At 40.4% G+C, this 21,001-nt stretch overlaps 1 protein-coding gene and 1 long non-coding RNA gene across 2 annotated transcripts in view; one reads left to right on the top strand and one right to left on the bottom strand.

Annotated features, from left to right (window-relative positions):
• Window positions 1–1,722, top strand: part of LOC308481698 — a 45,039-nt gene extending 43,317 nt beyond the window's left edge. The window contains exons 3-4 of the long non-coding RNA XR_013988823.1: window positions 435–560; window positions 654–1,722. This is a non-coding gene — a long non-coding RNA (uncharacterized lncRNA). The remainder of the gene's footprint in view (window positions 1–434; window positions 561–653) is intronic.
• LDLRAD4 (low density lipoprotein receptor class A domain containing 4) overlaps window positions 1–21,001 on the bottom strand; it is a 287,894-nt gene that overhangs the window by 218,397 nt on the left and 48,496 nt on the right. Inside the window, exon 2 of the mRNA XM_081014289.1 lies at window positions 16,582–16,672. The gene's annotated coding sequence lies outside the window, so the exon portion shown is untranslated. The remainder of the gene's footprint in view (window positions 1–16,581; window positions 16,673–21,001) is intronic.

Raw genomic sequence — 21,001 nt, 5'->3', positions numbered from 1 at the left:
TAGCCTAACTCACAGGGTTGTTGTGAGGATAAAATGGGGAAGGGATAACCATGTTTCCACCTTGAGCTCCTTGTAGTAAAGCTGGGATATAAATGTAATAATAATAATAATTAACCATGACGAATGATGATGGCAGTTGTAGACCAAAAGATTTATGTAATTCATCTACAGTGGTACCTCAGGTTAAGTACTTAATTCGTTCCGGAGGTCTGTTCTTAACCTGAAACTGTTCTTAACCTGAAGCACTATTTCTGGGTTAGCGGAGTCTGTAACCTGAAGCATCTGTAACCTGAAGCGTATGTAACCTGAGGTACCACTGTAATGAATTTCACAAATTACATTATGTTGTCATGTTATTCCACCCCATTTGTTTTTATGCAGAGGAAATACAACACAAATGGAGGGAAATGTAATCAATTTTGTATCACTTGCAGACTGAAAGAAGCAGCGACAGCAAATATGAGCAGATTGATTTTTGTTTGTGAGATGGGATGAACAAGTGAACACCAACAATTTCTGCTCCTTTTTCTGTTTTCATCGGCATTCTCCAGCATCTTTAGGTGGTCAGCTTCAGAGACTCCAAAACGGTTCTTATTTCTGCTAAGAGATCTTTTAGGGTTTATTCATACTTACTTTTCCTCTGCTCTTTCCAGGCACGGTCTGCACTTTAAAGCTTCATGTCTGAATGCCCTTTCCCCCCCGCTCCAGAGCTTCCCCTATGAAAACCCACTCTCTAAAGCTCAATAGGAGCAATGGCAATCTGCGAAAAACCCAAATTGACGTAACCTCTGATTACAGGTAGGTAGCCGTGTTGGACTGCCGTAGTCGAAACAAAATTTAAAAATTCCTTCCAGTAGCACCTTAGAGACTAACTAAGTTTGATATTGGTATGAGCTTTCGTGTGCATGCACACTTCTTCAGATATACTGAAACAGAAGTCACCAGACCCTTATATATAGTGAGAGGGTGGGGAGGGGTATTACTCAGAAGGGTGGTGGGAATGGGTGACTGGCTGATAGGTGTGGTAAACCTGTTGACGACTGTTAACGACTGCAATTGGTCTTACAGGAAAAAGCAAGGGGTGAGATGGCTAAAAATAGCGTTATCACGTATAATGAGATAATAATCCAATGTCTCTATTCAGACCAGGTCTCTCCATGGTTTTAAATTTGGTAATAAGTTGCAATTCAGCAACTTCTCTTTCCAGTCTATTTCTGAAATTCCTGATGTCAGATTTATGTCCATTTATCCTTTGGCGTAGGAATCACAAGACAGAGAAACCAGTAGGTGAACACTTCAATCTCCCAGGACATTCTATACAAGATCTCAAAGTAGCTGCCATATTACAAAACTGTTGAAGTCTTCCAGGGCCATTTGAAATTGCTTGGTGGCCACCCCTTTCCTAGAATCCAGCTAATAGAAAGCAGGAAAGAGATGCGGATCAAAATCAGAATGGAACAGGTATAGAGGAATGTTCAGCTATATAAATCTTGGTCTAATACAGCATGATACTTTTTATGTTCTTCCAACAATAAAAAGGTAAAAAGGTAAAAGACCCCTGGACGGTTAAGTCCAGTCAAAGGCGACTATGCAGTTGCAGCGCTCATCTCGCTTTCAGGCCGAGGGAGCCCGCGTTTGTCCACGGACAGCTTTCCGGGTCATGTGGCCAACATGACTAAACCGCTTCTGGCGCAATGGGACACCGTGATGGAAACCAGAACACACGGAAACACTGTTTATCTTCCTGCCGCAGTGGTACTATTTCTCTACTTGCATTGGCATGCTTTCGAACTGCTAGGTTGGCAGGAGCTGGGACGAGCAACGGGCGCTCACTCCATCATGGGGATTCAAACCATCAACCTTCCGACCGGCAAGCCCAAGAGGCTCAGTGGTTTAGACCACAGCGCCATACGAGGCATGAGTTACATTTAAGAAAACTAATAGCACCCTTTCCCCAATATATCATATTTCTCCATAAGCTCAACCAATCTGCTTGTAAGTACAGTTTCTATTAATTTGCCTAGGATGGCAGTCAGAGTCTGGTCCAGATCCAACACAGCATATTGCATCCATGGGATGGCTTTTGGAATGATTACAAAGAACCCACACAAATGAAAACATTTTGTCCTAATGTGTTACCTGTGCAATTTGTTCGAAGACAATTCTGGGAACATGATCCCAGATACCAATTCAAGCAAGCTAGAATGTTCATATCTGAACAAGTTGCAAAAATCATAAGTGGACCATTTAGATATGCTATTGTTACATATAGAAGGATAATGAATCTACATAATGAATGTTATTCAACCCAATGAACTAAAATGAGAGGATGCAATTTGGCCAAGATCCAAAGAACCACATAACTAGTTACCACTTGTCTAAAGAAGCTTTGTGATTCTGTTTTTCAAACAGCAGTTCATCCAAAGTCACACACAAACCCCTTTTGAAGAAAAAAAAGGGGGAGTCTTTCAAAAGCAGTTTGTGATATGGCAGAAGGATCTCATTCATTCATTCATTTGGGGTGGGGGGGGGAATGTCCGAACTCCTGACTCTTTTAATCTCAGCCAAGCTGGAAGTTCATTATTTTAAAATAGACACAAATATATGCAGTTTATGATAAACACTATGTGTGATAGATGAAAATTTCAAGGAAGCAGATTTTGGCTCAACGTTAGCAGAACATTTGCTTGTTGACCATAGAACAGACTGCCCTGGGTAGTAGATGGCTCTCTCTCTCTTCGCTGGATAAATTTATGCAAAGACTGGAGAGTTATCTGTCTAGGATTTCCTACATGGAGCAGGGTGGTGATGGTCAGACTACATTACCACCGAAGTACCTTCCCATTCAAAAATTTTATTATGCTAACATATGTGCAGAATTGTAGTCTGGACACCAAAATTTCCAGGAAAGTTTATTTTACATAAAATCCATCTACAGTCACTGATGGTCTTATAAAGTATGTTTTATGAATTACAGGTGTTCTTCTACAACTTTGATAAACATTAGCCATTTACTGCTGCTGTTTGGAAGCTGGAGGAAGGTCATAACGCCTACAAGAATGCTCACTATGTTATGTGTCATCAATTCAATCTGCTATAGTCCTTTATTTTGATTAAGCATGCATGTATAAGATGGACAAAGTGACCATGTTCTTAAACAACCTCACACTCCTACAACTTTGTGTTCCTGCATTCAATACCAATTCCAGCGCCGAGGGCCTTCTGGCGGTTCCCTTGCTGCGAGAAGCCAAGTTACAGGGAACCAGGTAGAGGGCCTTCTCGGTAGTTGGACCCACCCTGTGGAACGCCCTCCCACCAGATGTCAAAGAGAAAAAGACTTTTAGAAGACATCTGAAGGCAGCCCTGTTTAGGGAAGCTTTTAATGTTTAACAGACTATTGTATTTTAATATTTTGTTGGAAGCCGCCCAGAGTGGCTGGGGCAACCCAGCCAGATGGGCGGGGTATATATATATATATATATACACACACACACACACACACACACACACACACACAGTGGTACCTTGGGTTACATACGCTTCAGGTTACGGACTCCCATAACCCAGAAATAGTACCTCGGGTTAAGAATTTTGTTTCAGGATGAGAACAGAAATCAAGCGACGACAGCGTGGCAGCAGCAGGAGGCCCCATTAGCTAAAGTGATGCTTCAGGTTAAGAACAGTTTCAGGTTAAGAACGGACCTCTGGAACAAATTAAGTACGTAACCAGAGGTACCACTGTATTATTATTATTATTATTATTATTATTCATTCATTCATTCAGTTATTGAGAGATAAACAGTTTATCTTTATGGAACATTCCTTCCCACCCCCCTTTCATTGGAAGTATTGAAAAATATGAATTTTTCTTGGATTGCAGTGCAGACCTCTCACATACTATGCCTTTGGGATCTTTAATTTAGACATTTTTGAAATTTTTCTTAGTACTGCATATTCTGTCATTATTATAACAGACATACAAACTGATCTTTGGTAGGAAATGCTTCCTTTTCCAATCTGATCTTGTTTTATTTTAATTTGTATTTGTATTCTACATTTCCAACAGGAATACTGAGCTGAAAGCAACTAGCAGCAGCAGCATTAAAAATTAAGATTACAATCAATATAATTATATCAGTAAAACTATAATCATATCAGTAACAGTTTGAGCAAATAGCACAGTCAACGCATTCTGGTAAATAAAATTCACAGGTATTCCAGCAATCTGGGCACTGGCAATCCCAAAGACTGGTTACTGTAATGTACCGTGTGTGAGGCTACCCTTGAGACTGGTCCAGAAGCTGCAGCTAGGGCACAGGGCAGCAGCCAGACTACCGACTGAATCTTAGTGTCAGCCTATGTCCCTTGTTGAAAGAACTGCACAGGCTCCCATTATGGTACTCGTCCAGGCTGAAGGTAAAACTGATAGTATATAAAGCTATAAACAACCTGGGAACAAGCTATTTGAGAAACTGCCTTATTCCACCTGTACCCCTTACTCACTGTAGTCTTTCGGAGATGCTCTTCTGACTGTGCCATATGTCACTGAGATCTACCTCATGGCCACCCAGAGCAGAAGTTTTAACACTATTGCACCTATTTTATGGAATTCCTTCCCTTTGGACACGTGGCAAGCATCTATGGTGCTATGCTTTAGACACTTGTTAAAAACTTTCTTACTCATGCAGGCTTTCCCTTTAGTGTGACCCACCCATGTTGACCACACTACTGAAGGCACTTTACTGTTTTTGTGTTGTTGTTGTTGTTGTTGTTGTTTGTCTTTTACTTTGTATATACAGTGGTACCTCGGGTTACATACGCTTCAGGTTACATACGCTTCAGGTTACAGACTCCGCTAACCCAGAAATAGTGCTTCAGGTTAAGAACTTTGCTTCAGGATGAGAACAGAAATCATAGTCCGGCGGCGTGGCAGCAGCAGGAGGCCCCATTAGCTAAAGTGGTGCTTCAGGTTAAGAACAGTTTCAGGTTAAGTACGGACCTCCAGAACGAATTAAGTACTTAACCTGAGGTACCACTGTACTTTCAAGTCTCAAAATATACACCCTTTTGTAGCTGAGCATGGCATTCAGGACACATTCTAGAGTTTCAGCAATCTGACATGGGAATGACTTTAAAATTCTCAGATCTATGTTGCAGAATAACTGAAGTCAATAAAACAAAAAGCTAGATGAACATTTGGCTCTCATGTGTTCTTGCTGTTTATTCTACCAATCTGTTCTAAAACTTTTTCCATTGACATTTCAGGTTGTGACAAAAATGGCACACTGCTGGTTGTCTTTCCCAAAGCTTTTCTACTGACAACGGAAATTAAACTTCCATCACTTAAGGTCTTTCCAGAAAAAATCTGTCATCGTTAGCATTCCTTTTACAGTTCAGTGGGGCAATGGCCCTAACTTTGGTCAGCTTCCATTTTCCTCTGCGTTTCAAATGTCTGTTAACTCTCTGGTTTAACAATTGCTTGACCCTCTTCAAGGAAAGTGTCTGAATTAAAAGGTACACTCCTACTTAAATTCACGTGGTCACCTCCAGAGGTGTTTTTAATGATCCACTTCATTTTAAGAGTCTCCATGCTCTCATATGTTATTCACCCCAATCTGCCAGTATTTGCACTCAAGTTCCAACCTCTATTTCCTTGCCTGATAAACAACTAAGTGAAGTTTCATGCGTTACAATTGCTGTGAGAAACACTTTAGCTGTGAGGTCCTGCAAGGTTCCATCTTATCCCTCGTGCTCTTTAACATCTGTGTAAAATTGCTGAGCAAGATCATCTGAGGGTTCAGAGGAAGGTGTCATTAGTATGCTAAGGACACTCAACTTTACTTCTTTCCATCACTGGAAGCAGGTGAGGCTACGCAGGTGATAAATTTGTATGTGCATTCTGTAATGGTCTTGATGAGTCCCAATAATTTGAAAATGAATCTCAACAAGAGAGAAAAACTATGGTTCTTTGGTTTTGGAAATTGGCATCTATTGTGCTTGGTAGATAAAGTTACCCTCATAGGCACTATTTAATAGATGCCCATGACATTTACATCTACTGCAACTACATAGGTGGAGGCCCAGGGCAACTATACCACTTAACACTGCCATTTCTAAGTAGTGTACAGTGATGTCACAAAAGATAAAATTAACCATAAAATTTAAAAAAGCTTACTGAAAAATGCCAGCTTTTAAAAAAGGGTTTTCACTTTTCACCAGGGAATGGTTCTGCCTATGGGCAATAACACCTTTTCCAGAGCGCATCTCAGCTCTTTAAAAATCTCTAACGTGCACCCAGTACAGATGGTTCTAGAATCTCCTGGAGGCTTGAGGAGGAGGAGGAGGAAATGGAGGGACATCAACTCATATTCCAAAAGTATCCCTTCATCAGTATCATTGGAGTCGGGGGGAATGAAAAGTAAACATTTATGGCAGAGATGGTTTTATGTGGCTGAAATATTAAGTAGTTCTTAAAAATACACCACTGATTTAAGACTGGAGATTAAGTGAAGACCATTCACTTAAAAACATTTTCAGCATAACCCACCCGCCCCCAAAAAAAGAATTCTGGAAGTTTACTCTAGTTTACTTTTGAGAGCTACTATTTCCAGCACCCTTGACAAACTATAGTTTCCAGGATTCTTTGGGAGGGGGAGTGTGCTTTAAAGTATGGTGTGTGCACAGCCCAAGGTGGAGGACCACCTCTCCAAAGTATGCCAAAGAACAATGACCAGGACTACAGCAGGGCAACTGTGCCTGTTCCATCTCCGCGATAATAATGAATCAGACATGTCAATGTTGCTGTCTCGATATTGTACCACAGTGTGAAAGCAACACAGAACATTAGCAGATGCTACATATTGTTGAAAAGAGTAATTCATGCATCTGGTAAGGGTGGGGGGGAACGGGTGAATCAAAATGTTGTAGAAATTACCACTTTTGAGGACAAGGCAAACTATTGTGTTGGTATCTGAATTGCTTCTCAGTAATCTGTTCTCATCGTGTATTAACAATATATACATGAACAGCTTGCTTGTAAGATTCATCCTCCTACACTCTTAAGACCACTCATTAACGTTTATAATCTATGGAGAAAAGTATGAAGTCTTAAAAAGAAGTGAGGCACTCGTAGTTACTAACAGAAATTCTGTCTCCCAAATGATTGAGAAATGGGAATTAGTGAAACCACATTATAGCTGAAGAGAAAGGCAGAAAGGCAGCATAGAAAATTTAAATAAACATGATTTGTTTGCATATACTAAGGCATCCACTTAAGGATCAATACTTTGCCACTAGGAAGGCAACTTGACTTACTAATTGGTTATACCTATTGTTCCAACTTCCAGAACCTTTTTTGTCCTGCATCATAATCCTGAACACATTAAGTTGGAAGCAAGCAGTGGTGATTACAATTTGGAACTATGTGGTTGAAATCAGCCAATTTGCATGGGTGGAGAGCTTCAGGAATTGAAACACGGCTTTGGTCTGCTTCGATCCAGCTGGGGGAAATTTGAATGTGGAAGCAGGCTTCCAGTGTATATCTTTAGCTGAATTGGGTATTGTACATGTAAATAGGCACTGCACACAGGTTTCCCTAATCCAGCAGCCAGGGTTGCATATGCAAAAGCTCTTCTTAAAATGCCTAAAATCAGCATGTAGGAGGGCAAGTGAGTTCAGTCTCTGCCTCTTCCCTGTTAAAAAGCTAATTTTCACTCATTTAGATGCCCAATAATTTTATTATTTATTTATTTATTTATTTTGAATTGGTATATCCTGCCTATGCACCACTCAGAGTGGCTATCAAGAATTCAAAGCAACCATAAAATACAATGGTATATATAAAGTGCAGCAGTGAGTCTATAAGAAAAGCATTGGATAAAAACCTGCCTAGCTGATAAAACATATGCCTAAACTAAAAGGTTTTTGTTATACAGTAAAACACCACTGGGGAATCAAAGAGTTCTGTAAATTGGGTGAAGCCACAAAGGAGGTATTTTCCCTAGCTCTTATCAGCCAAGCCTGCACCATCAAGAAGACAAAGAGACCAGCTTCTGTCAAATCTTTTGGAGCAGGAAGGCTGGTAGGAAGAAGGCAGCCCCTGAGGTTTCCTGGACCGATGCTATTTATAAAGGTCATCCTCAGTGCTTTCAACTGGGCCTGGAGACAAACAGGTAATCTCTGAATGCCCCAATTAAATCGGGACATCCTATTTTGGGGGGCTGTGTTCTCCAGAGCACGGTGCCCAAAATGTGTGTTTTTGGGCACCACGGCCTGAAAGATGTTTTGGGGCACAATCTCTCATGGGTCACATCACATGACTTGTGCAGGAGTGTGTCCCAAAAGATGTGTGTCTAAGTTTTCTGGGCAACATGTTGGAGGGTATGCAAACCAGCCTGCGTCTTGGACACTGGGATAAGTAAGTTGTTCATAATATTAAATAATATTTCTAAGAAACAAACGTGCATCTGAAGTATAAACTAAACTGGGTTTTTTACTTGAGCCATCCAGTGTTGAAAACTGTAAAAGGTATCTTATAAATTACCACGTGGCAGTCTAAATTCTGCAGGTTGTGCCTCCGGCACAGTGCCTGTCAGCTTATCTGCCCTAGGTCATCAATGTCCCTGAAAAACATTGTTTCTGGCTTGACAAACTGTGCAGTTCAAGGCCTCAAGCCATTGTATATGGAAGTTGAAAAGAACACAGAGAAAATGTGTGCCTTTTGCATCAGGGGTTGTGATAAAGTTCTCCATCAAGTTCTTAATTAGTGGCAACTGAGCACATGTTGCAGTGCAAAAGACACCATCACAGTGCACAGTATTCATAGTTGCAGCAAAAAGTTTAAACTGGGACCACAACGAAGGCATTTTAAAATTACGTTATAAAAGGTCTTTTTTAAAAATCATACATATTGTTTTTGAATTTGTTATTTCTGGTAACAATGCACAGTGAGGAATAGAAAGAAGCTTGGTTAGTTGTTTTGCACACTCCTTGAGAGGTATATTTTAAAAGCAGCCACTCATGTTTTTCTGTTTAAAAATATATAGTTATTTCGTATAGGACTTTTTGATACGTATTTCCAGGACAATTGACATAAAAATTAAACTGAAATAAAATTGGGCATCCAGAGGTTTAGTCTATATTTGTGCATATACTGTACCTCTGAAATTTCTGAAAATTGTGATAATCCTTTTGCCTTCTTTTTATTCATATTGTTCTCTCTCTCTCTCTCTCTCTCTCTCTCTCTCTCACACACACACACACACACACACACACAGTCGAACAGCACTGAAGTGTAAAATGTGCTTTCGCCAAGGTCAGTTTCTTGTGATTACTTGCCTGTGGCAACTGATGCCAGTCGCAACAGACTGAGTCTCAGCAGTCCCCAAAGTCACATTGGTGCTTATACAGAGGACATCTAGTAGGTTATAGCCACTATTGTCAGAAGTATCTGCAGTGCTGCTAAATTTCAGCACGCATATTTAACTCTTTGTAACTTAAAAAACAATTTAAAATCAATCCACCCAAGATAAGAGTTTCCGATTTGTTTATGGAGGAAGTATGTTTTATGCATTTACTTTCAATACCCAGTTTTGTTTTGTTTTTGTTTTTTAAAGTTATCTGTGTGGTTTGCAAGTAAAATATTAAAACCACCTAATACAAAAATACATGAAATGAAAAGGTAAAACTTGCATACAAAGCTAAAGCGCAGGTAATGTGTTCATGTAAATAAATATACTGAATATAACTAAATATCTGCCTATAATTGGTTTGAATGTATTTTTAAAAACACAGGCATTAAGTAATTCCACAGTAAATTAAGTATCTGGAAATAATTCTGACAAACTCTATTTCTCTGCTCCATGAGGTAAATTGCTGCAAAGGGAGCTGCAATAAAAATGAACGGACTACCAAACTTATTTTACTGTTTTAAATGTTACCCATATCAAACCCAGATAAATTAATCAAGCCTCCTCCTGACATTAAAAAAACACCTCCACATTAAGGCCAAATGAAGGTAGAAGCTATTAGATTACTAGATTCGCAATATTTGTCATATTTGGGTCGACAATGAGCAGGAAACTCTTGCTGGGTGAAAGAGAAAACTTGAATCATGACAGCATTCTGCATTCCCTAGAAACCTTTTCAGCCAGAGGACCACATTGCCCCACTGTAACCTCAAGAGACTACAATGTACAGTGAGTATGGTCAAAATATGGGTGTTGCCAAAGTTGCTGCGGACAATCTCTCTCTCTCCCTCCCTTTCTTTCACAACACACAAAGAGGTTTGCACGATCGTGTAGATCGTGTATATAGCAGGCACATTCAACTGCAGTCAGCTTCCCTTGCCTTTTACCTTTCTTGATGGCAGGGATGAGGGAAGGCCTTGGGAACTGCTGCCTCAGGGCCCTTTGAAGTAGCAGCTTCCAGCAAAGTCAATTTTTCTTGCCTGGCTTATTGCTTCAAGGTGGTCCATGGGGTTTCTCCTGTGGTTACCAATAGAAGCTCTGCTTCCATAGAATTTATCACTGGTACTCAGGTTAACATCAGAAACCTCCAATGATACCCGAGTGCTGCTGATCATTGCTTAGTGATCTGGAAGAAGCAGCACCACTGTCACCAAACTGTTGAAATCTTCCAGGGCCATTTGAAATTGCTTGGTGGCCACCCCTTTCCTAGAATCCAGTTAATAGAAAGCAGGAAAGAGATGTGGATCAAAATCAGAAGGGAATAGGTATAGAGGAGTCTTGGTCTAATATAGCAAGATACTTTTTATGTTCTTCCAACAATAAAAAGGTAAAAAGGTAAAGGACCCCTGGACAGTTAAGTCCAGTCAAAGGTGACTATGGGGTTGAAGCACTCATCTCGCTTTCAGGCCAAGGAAGCCGGCGTTTGTCCACAGACAGCTTTCCAGGTCATGTGGCCAGTATGACTAAACCGCCACTGGCGTACGGAGGACCGTGACAAGTGCCAGAGCGCACAGAAATGCTGTTTACCTTCCCACCATACCTATTTATCTACTTGCACTGGCATGCTTTTGAAATGCAAGGTTGGCAGAAGCTGGGACAGAGCAACAGGAGCTCACCCCGTCACGGGGATTTGAACCACCGACCTTCCAATCAGCAAGCCCAAGAGGCTCAGTGGTTTAGACCACAGCACCACCTGCAACACTACATATTCAGGATCAGGAGTGCCAGCTTGGCCCCACAACTGTGGGTGCCCGGGGCTATGGGTGCCATGCAGCGTTCATGGCCATGGCACCAAAATTTGTGGGTGCCCAGCCCCTTCATGGGGGATTTTGTGGGTGCTCAAGCACCCACGGTTCCAAGGGAGTTCGCACCTATGTTCAGGATAACTTACACTGTGACTTAACTGAGAACAGTCCAGATATTCCTATTCTCTGCTTCCTTTTCTTAATCAGTTATTGATTCATAGGAAGAGCTGTCATCCCATGTCTGCCAAGTCTACTCAAGAGCCTTTGATGAGAGGGACTTTGTCAAATGCTTTTTGAAAGCCTTAATTCAAACAGAATTTATTTTGATTTGTGGAGACTCGCTATTGTCCTTTGCCTTGTATAGTTTGCAGACTATAAAGTTTGCTTTGCTTATACACACTTCCAAATTGTGGCATAGGAAATGCTAGCAAAATGTCCTGGTTGTTTTCTAGATTTACTATATTTTATTAAATGAAATCATTAGTTGCAAATGAGTAAGCCTGCAAAGTTACTAACTGCTGTTCAGCATAATTACAAAAAAAAGTTTGAGATTCATCTTATTAAGCAACAAAGCCCCAGACAGTTCAGTACTGAATTCCTGTTAAATTGTTTTGAAAGTACCCAATGTAACTGCATTGTGGTACACACGTTGCAGGAGCAAAATTAAAGTGACATCCATACTGGTCATTAATTTATCCCCTGACTATAGGTAGATTAAGCTTTTGTGACAGGTCTCCCTGTTTTATAGGATATTGGTCGACTTTTTCATCCCTACCAGCAATTATTTATGAATCATACTCTGACATGCCCCCCTCATTGCAGCACTTACAGCATATCATGACTCATCAGCAATTTTCCCCTGGCATGATTTGAGGGGCGGGAAGAAAATGCCAACCTGCCATTAAACTACACCAGATAGTCTTTCAGGCATGACTTCTAATTATTATTTTCCCCTTCTTCTTTGATGACTTGAGGAATGGCTTACTCATCCACATTAAGGCAACTTTTCATTCTTCATTAAAACATTATGAAAATTGAGATTTCAGTTGAATGCTATCAGAAGTGGAGAAGTTAGCTGCTTGTCTGAAGTGTGCACTGCATGTGTGTAACACTCGAGAACTTCATTTACTGATCTGTTGAGTCGCATGATGAACTTTCAGCTTCTTGAAGCGAAAAATGACACCTCTCCAAGAAAAACCAAAAGCAGATTTTAAAAGGGCATGTTGTTGAGATCTCTGCGCAAGCACAATAAGAGGTAGCAAAAGGTAAAGCAGCAAAAGGTAAAGCAGAAAAGGGTGTCTTCCTAACTTGCACTTTTTTATTTTCTGATGTGGACAATAATTTCTTGCAGATACACATGCTGGCACAAACACAGGCCTGGTATGGATGTAATACAAAGCTATGGTTTAGGTTGGTAATACATACATAAGTCTCATGCTTGTGTGCTACCACCTTGCACTGCTTTGACTGTTTAAAGTGGTACGATGCTGCTTTAAAATGTAGAGTGCAGATGGGGGTCACAGTTTAGTGCTACATCTGTAGTATGCCACAAAGTCACTTATCCTATGGGGAATACATTTCCATTATTCAGCACAATCAGCATACTATTATGCCACTTGCTTGCTATGTGAAATGGAAACAGCTACCAGATACTAAAACTCAGCAGGGGTAAGAATGGAAAAGTATCCTACTGTAGCAGAGGAGCCAACTGGACTTGGACCCCAACTTTATAAACATAATTAGCACATATGTAAATGTAATTAGCACATATATAAATGTAATTGTTTTTTAAAAACAAAAAACACACCACTATTCTTTTATAGTCAAAAAGTACTTGCCTACTAAGGCATACTGAATATGAAAAAAATATGACAGATACGGAATGGATATAAACTACCCACATTTAACTTTGCAGGTTGTGCTTGAAACTCGTTTCATCTCCTGTACGAAGTATGTACAATGGCCCATACAGGGATCTTGGCATTATTAGCGCCACGCTCTAACCAACTGTGCTAACCAGCCCCTTAGTCTCCTGTAGAAGTGGCATTTTTAAGAGTGTATGTTGCACTGCCTTGACCTTTAACTTCCACAGCACATGTTAGCTATTGACAAATTATCAGACTATATATTTGTATCCAAATTGGATGCGGCATGAATTTTACTCAGAGGGATGAGGAAAATATAGATGAGATAACGTTTTATTTATGTGGCTAACCAAATAATTTACTAGACAGCCATTCCCAAATATTTAACTAAAGAGACCTACAGATTTCTGATGATGTTTAGAAAGCCATGTATCTTTCCCCCTCTTCTTTCATTAGTCCCTTGTGTTGCTTTGATTGACTCCCAATAATCCTATTATTTGCCACATGGGAAACATTTTTCTAATATAAAAATGAAAGGAAGGTAGCATTTGCTATGGTGTGGTTACTTTCGCATTCAACGGCATGCTGCTATCTTGGGTAGCAATCATTTTTAAATAAAACTAAAACAAACGCTGTATCTCGTTCTTTCTCCTGCTCAAATCCCTCATTTCCACTCTGTTGAGATCATCCGACTATGCTCATAGTGATCTAATCTGTTACATAACCAAAACACACAGAGGCAAAGTCTGCAGTCCACTCAGCGCTGGAAGCTATTGGGACTTCAAAGGGAGGATCTGTATGCAAGACAGCTGCAGAACCAAGCTTTTAATAATGAAAGGATATGCTAAGAAAAATAACAGTAAGATGCTGGTTCTTAGGAAGAACTGCCCAAAAGCTTAAAGTGTTATTTTTTAACAAAATTAAGGACGTTCAGAGACAGAAGAGATGATGTATTTTCAAGAAATATGTTGGAAACATCCCTAGAATTTATTCTCCCCAACCCATCCTTTGAAATGAGTAGAATATTGTCTGCTTTATTGAAAATGGGGTTTGCCTCAAAACATTTGATTTGGTTTTTCTGTTTTAAGTTGGAGACCGTGGGTTGTATTCAGCTAAGTGCTTCTCAGAGTAAACCCACTGAAATTAATGAATCTATGTTAGTCATGTTTATTAGCTTTAATGGGTCTACTCTGAGTAGGACTAACACTGAATACCACCCAGGATCCTTGGGAAACTGCTATTATTAAGATGAATATATATTGGATTATAAGACTGTTTTGGAGGGAACACATTATCTTGACCCATTTCAGTCAATTCAGGCCTGGGTTTGGGACAGAATCAGCCTCGGTATGAAGAGGGGTTGCAGTGTGAGTGGCAATCACTGCCCCTGCATGAATAGCAGAGCAACCTGGGATCCAAGCCAATGGCAGCATGTGCTTGCCAGGAAAGGTCTGTGGGCTGCACTGGAATCTTCTCTCCCCCAAATTAGGACTGGGATCAGGATAAGGAAATTATTTTCAGTCCTGTAGTGCCAGTGCAACTCTGCAGTTCAGGGATCCTAGTTCAAGAATGTGACACGGGGCTTGATTTACTTTTCCTGGATGACCTCTTTAGTGGTTCTGTGGTTCTCAGAATTCTTGTGCGCTCAGTACCAAATTTGGTGCTTCTTCTGTGTTCCCTATATCATACTGGCTCTGCCATTGATTAAAAGAGCACTGGAGGCTTATGGTGCCTTCCTCATATCTACTTTACTTGTAAAAGCAGAGCAAAAGAAGGAAAAGACACTTCTGCAAGCAGACAACACAACCTGCATCAGATTCTACAGTGCAACTTCTGCAGTTCCACAAACTTGCACCTTAATTTCCAGCTAAACCTGAAGTAGAAAACTCTCAGCTCTCTCATTGTCTCCAAATCTGAGTGGTAAAACACCTTTTAACTGTTTTTCTCTAATTTCTAGCAAAGCTTGAGGGTGTTGCACTATGTTACCTTCCCCAAGCTCTGACTGCATCACATTCCAAGAGAGAGAGAGAGACTCATGGGTACCAGGGGAGCATTTCCCATTGTTAGCTCCCTTTGATAAAACATCAACTGATCATTCTGGACTATTAGCCAGGAATCAACCTGCAAAAGAGATGGTCAGCCAGCAACCCTCACACAATATGGGAGCAGTGGAGAACCCAGGCTGCTCGGCCATTTAGGCCAAATCACACTCACCTGCCTTATTATGACATCAGATAGTGGTCAGGTAGTGCTGTGCTTAGCAATCTGCAAGCACAAACAATCAGCTGAAGATCAGCCAATTGTCACTGCTTTGTGGGATGTGCCTTCACCCACACGGTTTCATTTCAGAAAGTGCGAGTAAAGACAGGTCACCTGATGTGAGGCAAGCGGACCCTCCCATTGGTCAGATTTCATCCACAGTGGTTGGGAAAGATCTGGCCAGCTACCCAGAACAAGTTACCCTCCCCTGCTATGTAGTATAGATAAAAATAACATGAGACAGGCAATACCCCCAACAATACCTCCTGCTTTATGACAGCAGTGGAGAACCTTTGGCCATTCAGATATTGTTGAACTACAATGCCCATCTGCCCTAGCAAGCATAGAGAATTGCCAGGGGTGATGGGAGCTGCAGTTCAGCAACATCTGGAAAGCCAAAGGTTTCCCACACCTGCTTTATAGAGAAGAGTATATGAACTTGTATTGAAAGGACAAATAGTTCACATGCCTATGGCCACCTTTTGGACTTTATTTAGCATATAAAAATGTACGGTTTGACTTGTGTTCCCATTGTCCTTGGCTGATATTGGGGGTGAGAAGGAATCATTGGTGATACATATGTTTGACGTAGACTTCGCTGTTTCAGCAGAAATGTCTGAGAAAACACAATTGTGTCAGTTTTTCTAGGAGCCATGAAACTTTCTCTTTCTTTTGTAGGCAGAGAAGACATTTCTTCAAACAGCTGGCTCCTCTCCTAAGTGCTGCACCTCTTAGCTATTCGTATCCAGAGGAATGCAGGCAAGGAAATATATGCCTTTTTTGAAACACAATCTCTAAGAGGAGGCTGTGTCTAGCCTGTCTACAAAATGAAAACCTTTTCTATTGCCTACAAAATGAAAGAGGCAGCATGTGCATATTGATCGGTCACTTTAATTTTTAATTTCAGTTTTCATTGTAAGAAAGACTATCTTTATTATCATTCTAATAGCCACATTTTAAAATCTTTGCAAACCCTTTCAAACTATTGATCTTGAGATGTTTTGGGAGAATTGACATCTGTCTGGTGTCCACCAACCTTCCCCTACAGCTGTTTTGGGCTATTGCATCCATCAGCCCCAGTCAGCATAGTAGTCCAAAACATTTGGATGGCACCAAGTTGGGTAAGAGTGTTGGAGAAGATGGGGAAAACAATCAAGAATGACAGGGCTACTCAAAACAAAACTTAAGAGTCTCTGTATCAGGTGGGAGGTTGACTGTGGATACACCACACACAGCTCTACTTACCAAGGCAGACATTGGAGAATCACAGTATCCCTTTGAAACCAGTTCAAGTGGATATGAGCACTCTGGAACCAAGCATGTGATGGCAAATATTCTGAGAAGGAAACACAGAAAAGAAATCTCAGCCATGAATATTTCCAAACTCTTGACCAACTATTGCAGTGATCAGAAGAGTAATTATTATGCATTTTCAAGACAACTCAGAAGCTGGACATCCTTTAGAAGGACTTTCTACACAGGAGGACTCTGTTCTATAAAATATCGCTCCAATAATCATAAAAAGGTTAACACTTTCTCACTATTGGTGAGGTTTTTAAGGATGGAATTCAGCATCGTGCTAATATAATTGTTCCATCAGCATTTCTGCTTCCCAGATGGAACAATGTGCCTCACCTCCATGTGCTGTTCTGGGACTTCTCCCAACCCCCAAGAGACGATTTGGAGGAGGGCATGAGAGGCAGAGAGGAAGGAAAGCGCTGTTGCACTAGCAGGAATCATTGTGTTGGCTCCTGCCAGTGCAACGATTTAGTTGAGTTGGAACCTAAATATGAGGTTTTATGACTTTAAAATTTACATTAAAAAACCCCAACATATTAGTATTTTTTAAAAAACAAACTGGATTTTTAATGGATTACCACTGTTTAGTTTGTTGGTCTCTGTTGTTAGCCAGCAAAATATTGTATTTCACCATTTTCTTTGTATGTATTATGCAAATAAATGCAATATAAATGTGGTTGTGGGGGGGTGTTTATAAACCTGATGGTTTGTGACAGAGAAAATGAGACCTGAATACTTCACTTTTAAAATGTAATCAGAATCCTGAAGAGAAGCAGGTACCTCTCCTAAGCAAAGTTTCAACCAAGTGAACAATTCAAATCATCAGTGGCTTTTCAAATATGCCATTTTAATTTTAGCTGAAAGAACAAGTGCTGACTTTGCTCGATGTTCTTTAGTCTATGATGTTGCTCAAAACAACCAGAACTCGTATGTTCACAAATCCTTGTGTACAACCATATCAGTTCAACTCTACTGCAGTCTCAGTCCTAGGCAATTTGTAAGTGAACTCATCACATCTTTGCTTCAGATTCCATTAGGGTTGTGTGTCTGTCTCTCTTTACACTCAGGCCTTGCCAGTATGTAGGATTAAACGACTTTCCAAGGTTGAATAAGCCACCATCTGTCTGTTTTGCATGGTGCTGTTTGCCATCCGGGAGGCTTGTCCCTCAGAGCGTGTTCCTACCATATGTCACCCTCAAGTGATCAGCCATGCCAAGACATTTGAGGGGGGGGGAATGACTAAGTCTAGCTGGAAAACCCTCTCTAGAATTCCAGAGGAGGTTCTCCGAGGCTGTGTTTGTCAAACTGTTCAATCCTTCCTAACCTCCTGCGATAGCCATCTGCCAGGAACTTTAGAGATATGTTGTCCAAAAGCAGAAACCCATTCTGTTTGGGTGATGTAACAATACGCCATTTGCTAGCGACAGCTCATGCAACTTTAGCTGTTTTAAAAGGCAAAATCCAGCAAACGCAAAACTGAACAGAGTTTAGAATGCCCTATTCATCCTCCTATCTAACCAACCACATTAATATGAAGTATAAAACCTGTTATGCCTTGACAAATCAACAAAGAAAAACTAATGAAACTCCAATTAATTGAAAAAAAAAGTATTGTGAAACAATTCCAAACAAATAATCAGTGAGTGGTAACCAATGATCTCTGTCCACCAACAGAAGGAATCAACCAGCATAATGGGGGAAGCACACAATTTTTAGGAATTCCGCTACCCTGCAGCCCCTCATGCACACACACACACACACACACACACACACCCCATAAATATTCTCTGGAGAATTGGTGCCTTCTCTTACAATAATCAAACAAAGGATAAAAAACTGATCTCCAAACTTTAAAGATAGACTTTCCCTGGGAAGAAGTTTCCCAGCTAGACTGAATGATTTAGGGATAATCTGTCAACAACAACAAAAATATGACTCATCATACTACTCAACACACAGAAAGCTGGTCGTGAATTAATGCTCTTAGTTTTAACTCCCTCATTTATGTTGTACATAAGTTGCTGCTTGAACATGTAGCATGAAGTTTCTACACCTCAATGACAAGCAGTCATATTTCTAAATCAGAACAGTCTTCTTAAGATTTATCCTAGTGATAATGAAATCAGTACCAAAAAGGGCGTTCAATGGTAACTTCCCTGGCTAACACTTTAGATTTCCTCCCCCTCTCCAAATCTATAATAATAATAATAATAATAATAATAATGTCACATTAGATGGGGAACTGTGTATTCCCAAAATGTTTTACAGTAAGGCAATTTTGCTCAATCTGGAGCAAATATAATCATCAATATAATAGTCAACTGGTGCTCCCTACCTTTATAGGTCAGTTTTGCTAGATTTTGCATTTCACCATTTATCAAAGCATCTATCTTACAGTATGGCATTTATAAGAATATCGAGAGACATAATACTAAAGTGTCTGGGCTCAAAATGAAATGGATGAATACTGAGTATATTTTTAGAATAGTGAGTCCAATTTAGAAGTATTCTTGCGGCACTTGGTCCAAATCTGGATCCTTCTCCAGGCTCAAGGTTCTTATTGGCACTTTGTGTTACCTAATCCTTTTTGCTTACAAGCTGCTGTAGTTGCTTCTAAAGCTATGGTGCCTTTTTCCAGCAAGCACTGGAAGACTGGGTCTGTGAAGGCTAGGCTTTCTCTTTTTTCCATTTACAGAGCAGCATGTGAAGGGTGCAGTCTCTCACTACCCAGATTCCCCTGAAGCACAGCAGAAGCACACCCCATGTGCTTTCTCCTTTGGTGTGCCTTGTCAACATGAAATCACCTTCCAAGGCCGAGCCAATATTGTTTAGACAGCTTTGTTGTTGATGGCCGTCTTGTGGTCCCTGTAGAAAAGGCAATACCTCATCTGTTGAGTCTTCCTTTGCCTTCTACCATATTTCCCAGATGTTCCTTTTTTAAATCTGCCTATATGTACGCCTTCAGGATTGTTCTTGTGGAATAATTTCCATGGAGCAGTTCCATCCTATGCGATGTTTACCGTAAATCTTCCTTGCAGCCAGCGGATTTCTGTACAAACTTGCCTGGGGGTAGCCTTGTCCTATTTTCCTCTTAGATGGCTTTGGCATTTACAAAGCTTGAGAGATCATGCTTCTGAATTTTCCAGTCTGAAGAGCTCAAGCCAAAACAGCAGGGAGGACAGCAAACCTGCTCTTTGTTTGGCTTAAGGCAGCTGGTTCTGCTTTTCCTTTGACCTGGAGCGATGGCATCATTCCTGAGATTTGATGTGAAAGTAGTAGAGGCAAAAGAGAAGGCACACTTTTCAGCAGAGGAGTGTAATCTTGGTTGCTTTGAAAGTACAGCATCAAACCTCAAAAATGCTGGTCTTTCTGCTTGCCCTCATCTCTGGTACAAATTCATATTCAGTTTAAAGTTTTAAAGACTGTGTTGGGGTTTTTATTTAAAAAATATGACATATGGGTATCCTATTAGTTGGTGATATGGGTTACCGGTATTTTTTTCTAATTTTTCGTAACAGCAAGGTTTTCATTACAGTTTTAGAGAATAGTTAATGACCTTGCTGCTGCAAAAAAATTATGTTGCAGTACAGTTGTATGAACTTTCTATGCATTTGATTCCATGTTGAAATGCCCATCTTGACACCCTGCTAAGTCAACTTGCCTGTCTACATCTCTGCTGAGTAATATGATGGCCACCAGACAACAACACGGCTAACCTGTAAGCCTACCTGAAAACTGGTGCTTCTCCACAAAGCCCAACTGGAAAACTGTTAGGCATATTTGAATAACATAAACATTTTAATAAATATAAGGCATGACCTATGGAGCACATCCTTTCCTAGAAATTTAAATTAGTGCTTCAAACCAAGTTTGAATAAGAGTTGCAAACCTTGATAAAAGTGTTAACCACTGTGCAGATATAATTCTAGACCAGAGTTAAAATTAAAAAGAATCCATGATGCACTCCCAGTCTACTTAAGCATGGTTAAGAGAGCAGAGACTTCTTCTCTGTGCCAAAGCTTACCTTACAAATGTATATTTCTAAACATGAGAGCCACTCTACCATGAATCAGTTCATGGGCTTGGATGTTGTTGGATCACAACTTTCATCATCCCTCACCATTTTTTAAAATGTATGTTTTTTATTAAATTAAAAAAATTCCTACCTACTCTTCACTGAACAACCATTTTAGAGTGAGTTACAATTAAAACCACTTCAAATTCACAATGCTGTTACAAAAAGCAAGGCAGGTAAGTCAAAAGCAGTGAAATAAAAATGTAAGTATTTCCACTAGAAATACTTGCTGGGGAATGCAGCCAAGGAGGTCAACAGGAGACCAAGCCGGGTGCCTGGGAGAGTTGCCAG

The sequence above is a fragment of the Podarcis pityusensis genome (assembly GCF_964106645.2).
Source record: "Podarcis pityusensis genome assembly, chromosome: 7".
Lineage (NCBI taxonomy): Eukaryota > Metazoa > Chordata > Lepidosauria > Squamata > Lacertidae > Podarcis > Podarcis pityusensis.
Note: the sequence above shows the minus strand (reverse complement) of the source record. Positions and strands in the feature narration are given on the sequence as shown.